At 41.2% G+C, this 8116-nt stretch overlaps 1 long non-coding RNA gene across 2 annotated transcripts in view; it reads right to left on the bottom strand.

Moving 5' to 3' along the window:
• Positions 1-8116, bottom strand: part of LOC115838693 (uncharacterized) — a 615736-nt gene that overhangs the window by 294873 nt on the left and 312747 nt on the right. Inside the window, exon 6 of one of the 2 annotated variants that reach the window (XR_011377532.1) lies at positions 2309-2508. The exons of the other annotated variant lie outside the window; for it this stretch is intronic. This is a non-coding gene — a long non-coding RNA (uncharacterized lncRNA). Of the gene's footprint in view, positions 1-2308; positions 2509-8116 lie in introns of those variants that run through there. 2 annotated transcript variants of the gene reach the window in all.

The raw sequence follows: 8116 nt of genomic DNA, 5'->3' as shown, positions 1-8116 counted from the left end.
GGTTTTTTGAACTGAAATTTAAAATCTCTTTATGTTCTATAGTTTTTCTTTTAGCTTAGTGTGAATTGTGGGCTCTTGGAATCTTTGAAGTGGGAAGGTCCCTAATCTACAGACAACACATAAATTAGGTATAATCTTGAAAATACCCAAGGACAAAGAGTCTTACTACCTTGAGAGATCCATTCTATATTGAGTGGGTCTAATTATTAGCTGTTTCTTCCTTGTTTTGAGCTAAAATTTGCTCTAATTTTCACCTTAAAGTCCTAATTCCATCTTCTGGGACAATACATGTCTTCTACATCAATATTTTAAATTAACAGGTCATAAAATAAATTTTGGAATTACATCCAGCATTATATTTAATGCAACTGAATAGGATAGAATAGGATAGGACAGAATAATAGAAGAGTAGAATAGAAAATATTAGAGTTATAGCATGTGAGAGACAGGTTTTTTTTCAAGGTTTTGTTTCAGTTGTTTATAGATGTAAATGTGCGCTAGGTTTGATATAAAATGTCTTTCTTGCTATGGGTTGCCACCGAAAAGTTTGAAAAACACCAATTCCTTCAGATAGGTTAAGACATCTGTGTCATGGACCCCTATGTCTTCTGTTCTCCAGATTCAATATCCCAGTATTCTTCAGTACTTGTCCATTTGTTTCTAGTCCATTCCCTACTTTGGTCTCTCTTCTCTGACTAGGCTCTCTCTTGAATGTTCCTCTCGAAATGGAAGGCGCAGAACCTCCCAGCTAGGACAGGACTGGGGGACCAGGGTACAATACACACGTTGGGGCAGGAAGACAGGCAGGAGTTCTCCCTGCTTCAATGTTTGCTAAGTCCTCAGATGCCTTCAGCAGTGGAGAACCAAGGTCATTGACCCTATCACCAGAAAGCTTCCAAGAAGGTGTTTTTGGGAGACGTGGATTCAAAAATACATAGTGCACAGCTGCTCTACCAGGTTTCAGGGTAGTACCAAGAGAGAAAGAAGACCACCATCCTGTGCACTCCAGGCCCACACACAATTATTATCTCACTGAATCTGTGAGTTACACAGTATCGTTTTCACCTCATTTTATAATAAGAAAACTGAGGTTCGGAGAAAAGATGAGAAACTTCTTGATGTATTTTAGGAGTTATAAAACTTGCAATAAATGGTCATCAGACAACCTGCAATGTGCTATAGGTGACAATGGTGGTAGCTCTCACTTAAATAGCACTTTGTTGTTTTCAAGACAGTCTCATATCCTGTATTCCAATCATCCAGGGGTATGTGCAGGGTCCATGATAGGGTTCCTATCTTCCAGATGAGAACATGGGTCCAGGGAGATTATGTTACTTGTCCAAGACCACACAGCTAGAAGGTAGTACAGCTACTTCTAACTTGGGTCGCAACTCTAAATCCAATGCTATTTTCGTGGGCCTCTCTGCCTAATGCTGACAGTTTTACCCAGACCTACAGAAGCAAACTACTCTTTATCTTCCCTGGTCTGGAAATTTACAAAGAGATTCTAGGATGCTAATGCTCTATCCAGCTATCCTGTTATGACCAAGATGGCATTAGCCTTTGTGACTCTAGAATAAGATGGATTCTTCCCGTAAATGGCCAACAAGCTGGGGCCAAGTTGTAAACATTATTTACATCAACCTCAGACAGGAGCTGAATCTGTAGCTGGGGTGCCAGGGAATATATGAGAAAACCAGGCAGCCTTAATCCCTGCAGCACGTGTGAGGAAATAAAGACCACCTTGACTGATGGCTGGCTTGATACGTCTGAAGAGGATTAAGTCTGGCTGCAACAGAAATGGCTGGGAAGCCAAAGTGAAGAGAACTCGATGAGGTATGGCCTACAAAGTTTAAACTTCTAATCTCCACGGACCAGAGTGACTTCGTAAGGAATTCAAGAAGAACGCAATTCGCTCAACATATAATAGGATCCTGAAATCCGAAGAATGTTTTCCTGAGGGCAGAAAAAGGCAAGAAGTGTACTGGTGCCCACTGTGGGATGACTGAAGGCTCAAGCAGACTGTGGCAGTGCTACTTTGATAACTCAGTGCTACAGGGGTATTGCAAGGGTTGATGACATTTGCAGGTGTTGACACCTACCCAAACTCATCTTCTAGCTTAACAGGTAGAAGCAAGCAGCTAAACATATCCACGCATTCATCCAAACCAGCAGACTGGCAAAGTCAGGCCCAGCAATAAATGGAGTTTAATCTCTGGAATTTAACTTGAAATACCGTCACTGGATTTTTTAGGTGATTCTCTGGCCCCCCCAATCCCTGCCCACTGTTTTTCTTCCTTTAGGGGTTTGTCTTTTGATAATAAGCTCTACTTGCATTTGCAAAATATAAAAAGTGAACTTCCAGATGGACTTCTTAAAGTGCAATCCAAACATGAGGGAAACAAGAAATCCAAAAGTCAAAGGCGAGTGGGAGGTTTTCTTCTCCTCCAAATCTCTGGGGAGTCCGATTCATTCAGCATGTTCACATTCTGGTTTAATTTCCATTTTCTATAATAAGAGATGAAGATGTAATATGTCAATGTTGATGTATCAGAGAGATGATGAATTCCAGGCTAAAACACGGCGACATCTGCTTGGAAACGAGATGGAAGAAATTAAGATGCTTACCATGATTATTTTCCTCCCGAGCAAATTTATAGTATCTTTGGTCTCAAGGGCAGAAATTCCAGACAGATTAGCTTTTCATCTCCTAGGTAACTCTCTGAACTGCACAGCTATAGAAATTCTTTGCTTTAACATTGGGTGTCCTTATTAGGGAAATATCTTAAATTCTGTGCCAACAAAGAAACTCATTGACTACTAAGCAATAATCATGAAAAAATTTATGACATGGATTACAAACAGGTGCTCCAAAGAGAACAAAAGCTGGGGTTATTCACCGCTTGGACTAACTGGAAAACATTATTTACAACTAGCACAGTACATTTTATGCTTTTAGTAAATATTTTTTCTGGGCTATGTGTCCTCATATTCTAGGGAGGGTAAGTTTGCTTAAGTACCAGAGGGAATTGGTGAATGTAAATAGAGCTACATAATAATAGGTGCTAGAGCACTAGAATTGCCTATACTATACTCATTCATAAATTAATCAACAAAAATGTATCCAGGCTCTACTACATTCCTGTGTTCAGCTCTGGAGATGCAAAGATAAATACAATATGATGTCTGCTTAGTTCAAATTTGCTTTATTTACTTTTTACAAACATCTTAGGAAGCTGTGCAGGCATAAGCATGTCCATTTCATAGATGAGGAAGCTGAGGCTTGGGGAGGTCACATACGAGGAAGTACCAAAGTCAAGACTGGTACCCCAACCTTCTTTCTTCAAATCCAGTGCTCTGCCCACTCCCTCACACACTGGCATGATTGAGATGAGATCCAAAGGGGCTTTGGATGACCCAAGGGCAACCACTGAGGGCAACCTCAGTGCCTGAGGACATCAAAACTGGCTTTTGACCCAGTATTAACATCCCAGTGCATTCCATTTTCATTTTTTATCCAGATGTTTAGCACCGTGTAGACACAGCTATGGTCTCAATCATGACTAAGTGATACTTTTCAGGAATTACTGAAATGCTCATTGAAAAACTATTCTAATTGCATTTTGAAATGATCCAGTGGGGGAAAGTGTTTGGACCTTTTTGAAGCAGTTTCTCTCAGAATTTAAGCAACAGGAGTTGTAAAATATTCCCCAAAATATTGCTTGGCATGACAACCTCTTTCAACACAAATGAGCCATTGATAAAAAGGAATTTGTTAAGAGAGACAGGAGTTGGGGTGAAGCTCATTAGCCACTTGGTTGCCAGGGAAGCGAAGCTGCCAGAGAAGCCTGGATTGAAGATGAACACGGTGGGTGGGGGCCTGAGTACACGGGTCATTTGCAGTCAGTAGGGGGCAAAGAGGACATTTTATAGCCTTATTAGGTACAAATGATTTGGTTTTTTTATACTGGCAGAATCAATATGTAACTACTCCAAAATAACCATGATGAAATGGAAACAACACAATAAAATGGAAATGATTTTGGGGTGAGAAAAACCTAAATTGGAGGATTCCCTTACCTGTTAGTTGTGTGACTTTGGGCAAATCTCTGAACAACTCTGAACTTCCATTTCCTCATCTCCAAAATGAAGATAATCAATCCTATCTCATAGGATGATGAAGGATTTGAAAGCACTTTTTAAATGATAAAACAGTATGTGAATCCAAGTTTTCCTTTTTTATTTACAAGAGAAATTCAAATCCAAATACAGTGTTGAACATCTCTCTGTGCTCAAATATTATTCATCACCAATGCACTCTAACTTCCAGCTGCCCCAGCCTTGGTCACACTCGTGCTGCATCTGTCCTAAGAATGTATATTCAGAGTGCCTTCTGTGGGTGTTTCCCAAGGCTTCAGTTCTGTGATCACAAGCCTGAGAATGTTTGCTGCATCTCTGATTTGAGAAAGCAAGCCCTTCGATTAGTTTTCTAAGCACCATTATACAAAAGGCCACACCGAGACTACATTCAGATGTCTGACGGCCATCTTGAGCTTGACTCTTGATTTCTAACCTCTCCAGCCTGTTCCTTCACTAGTTCCTCGCACCTCAGCAGACAGCAACTCCATTCACTTTTCCCCGTCCATGTCCAATCCATCCCCCAGTCCTGTCACTGCTGTCTTGAAATACATCACTCATACAAGCTCTTCTTGCCTCCTCCCCCAGGGCCACCCTACTCCACCCCCCAAGTACCCTTGGTCTGGAATACTGCCAGTCTTCACTGGTCTTTTCCACCCTTACCCCTTTACAGTCTATTATTCCTGCAGCAACCAGAGTGACCCTTTAAAGATATAAGTTAGGCCAATCACAGAGACCCTTTCCTAGCTCATTAAGAATAAGGGCCAAAGTCTTAACCACGGTCTACAAGACCCCAGCTGAGCTGATCTGGCTTCCCACTACCTCTCAACTTCATTTCCTTCCGTCTGCTCAGTTAATCCAGCCACTTTGGTGCTCTAGTCCACCAATACCCTCTTGCTTTGGGAAAAATTTGTGCTTGTCATTCCCCTTGCATGGATTATTTTTATCCCAGATGCTCACGCTTCATTTTTTTCACTTTACCCAAGATTCTGCAACAAACATCATTTCCTTGGAGAAATAATCTCCTGATCTCTTCTGCTGCTTATTGTTCTTCTTAGCACTGACTTATATTATGTTATATTATACCGTATTATATTATGCCACACCATACTGTATTATATTATTGTTTATTGTTTGTCTCCCTACTGTAATATAAGCCCCACAGGGGCAGATATTTGGTCTCTTTCATTTGTTGCCGTATCACCAGCATTTAGATTAAATCAGTACATTGTAGATGCTTTCAGAGGCTGTGTGACACATCCTTGAAACCATCAGGAGACCAGGGCTGCCTTTCAATTGTGGGCATACTTAATCCAGCTTGGTCGATGGTATAATCGAGTTTAGAAAGAACCATGTATCAACCAAAAGGTATCCTGCCTGGAGCTAAGAAATAAGGAGTGATTGAAGAGCACGAAAGTCCTAGCTCACAGGAGTTAAGTAACTTGCCCAAACTTACAGATAAAATATAGAAAAATTAGTATTTGAACTGAAGGGGCTGAGAACATGCCACCCCAAAATATGCCACTTTGGCATATTGATTATTTTGAGCTGAAGGCACATGCAGGAGGGGTTCTCTGACCTCCCCCTTTTGACCTAAAAACAGGTTATAAAGTTTCCTGTAAGCAAGGTGACCTCCCTGCACCAGGAAAAGAACATTCTTATCACCAGGTGAGTTGACACCAAAATGGATCTGTACAAACAAACCTATTAAAATAATCCTTATATTCCATTAGTTTCCCCAATATATTTCCTAGTCACTTTTCCACAACTCACTGCCCCTAGAAGCTTAAATGCCTTTTCCTTTGTTTTGTCACTTTTCCACAAATTTATCATTCCTTGTTTAAAAGGGTATATAAGCTCTTGGTTCTAAGAGCTTCTTAGGGTTTTAATTTTTCTTATGGAGGCTCCTATGTACATGTAAAAATATTAAATAAAATTTGTATGCTTTTCTCCTGTTAACCTGTCTTATGAAAGTTTAATTCTCAGGTCCAGCCACAAAACCTAAGAGGATAAAGGAAAAATTTTTCCTCTCCTATAGAACAATACTGTAGACAATGCTACCTCCCTAATGCATTTAAACTGAATTGAACGTTCCTGCAGTAGCCCCCAGATGTAGGTGAGTTGGACCTCTGAGTTAGTTCCTGCAGTCTGAAAAGATACCATAGAATTTCTAGAGCTGATAAGCAGAGACATTGAGCCTGGACAATGATGGCCACTCCAGGGACCTCTGGTGGCTGCTACCTCTGACACCCAGGAAGCTGTGAGAAGTGTAGCCTCCTCTCAGGCCCTAGGAGGGTCTCCAAAAAGAAGATTCCAGCCTATTGGTCCAGCCTGAGCAGGTATCATGGAATTCACCCAGAGAAAAGGTGAACTTTAGCTTCATTAATGATTGTGAAATTCTGGCGTTTGGTTCCTAGCGACTGCTTCTTTCCTCTAATTCTCTTGAAATCTCTCAGCTATGAAAGCTGGTCACCAGGAAGATGTTTGTATCCCTCAAGGGGGCTGTCCTCTGGGCTAGAGACAACGTCCTGACTCCAGAGGCTTACCAGGTCCTCTGAAGTTGGCAGAGGAGATAGGTCAATGTTTGTCCACATATCTAAGGAAGGAGACGTTTTCATGCAGGCACCACTAAACCTCGATAAAGGCACTTCTCGCCTGTCTTGTAAGAGGCTGGGTCCTGTCCCTTCTGTAGCTCCCAAATCCTAGCACACTCTGAAGTGAACTGTCTTCGCCAAGGGCAGAATAAGTAAAAATCCTCATCAAGACGTTTTGATCTCATACAAATATCAGTTCTGATGATCTCCAAAACTCTCTCACTGTGCTTTGCACAGGCATTACCAATAACCACCGATATGGTTCTCTCCCGGGCATGCTGAGAGAAAAAGCTATTTTGCTGAAGATCGTTTCTTTGACATTCACGCTCCAACAAGGATAGTCTCTTCTGGGCCTAATTTGACTTCTTTATGTGCCAAGAGGAAACTTTCTATCTGAAGGGCAGGCATACAGATAACTGAAGAGCCTTTAGGAGGTACTTTATAATTTCCTTGAATTTCCTAGAATGTTTGGAGAATAATGTGTATTGATTAGCTGTCTCTTTCAAAATGCTTACACTTCTCCTACCCTTTTATTTTTTTAAGGGAATTAACAGTGAAGAGAAAAAATAAGAATATAGCGACTCACTCATCCATACATTTCCATGAAATGTAACAGAGTCCATGCAAGGACAGTGGAAGCCAAGCGGCTATTCCTGATGAATTTGGAATTGAGGTCATGGAAATAAGAGAGATGGCAGTGACTCCTTGAGACCATGTTATAATCTGAATCTGACACTAGGATGGCCAGCGTGGTGACTGCACGGCAACTTCAGGAGGCAAGAGTTGAGATCAGGGGCACGTGACCTTCAGCTGCCTGGCACAAAGGGAAGGGGAGTTCTGAGCATACCACAGACCTAGTCTGTGTCATTTAACATGCAGAGCATGACACTCCTAGGGCAACGTTCTCATAGAAAATTCTGCTTCCAACCAATGAACTGGCACAAAACAAAAAAATTAAAGCTATGACCAACGATGTCACATAACAGCAAAACAAGCAAGTCCGAAGGTTTTTTGGTTTTTTTTTTTTTACTATAGTGCCCTATGTGCAGGGCTTCTGAATTTTCTTTTCCTCCAGCCTAGGCCTTACCTGGTCACTCCAGGGGATCGACATTTTAGCATAGCAAAGACTACACATTCATGACACATTAATGAGCCATGGCTGAAGTTTTGCTAGTGGAAAGAGCACTAGATTTAGAGATAGGAGACCTGGGCTGTATTCCTGATTGTGGCTACTAGCTGCATAACTTTGCACAAATCACCTAATTTTCTTAGTCTTGTCGCTACATCTATAGAATGCAAAACCTGGAAAATATAAAGGACTAATCTTATGAAGTAGGCATTATCATCTCCATGTTACAGGTGAGGAAACTGTGGCCACACAGTTA

The sequence above is a fragment of the Globicephala melas genome, chromosome 6 (assembly GCF_963455315.2).
Source record: "Globicephala melas chromosome 6, mGloMel1.2, whole genome shotgun sequence".
Taxonomy (NCBI): domain Eukaryota; kingdom Metazoa; phylum Chordata; class Mammalia; order Artiodactyla; family Delphinidae; genus Globicephala; species Globicephala melas.
This window is presented reverse-complemented; position numbering and strand designations above follow the sequence as displayed.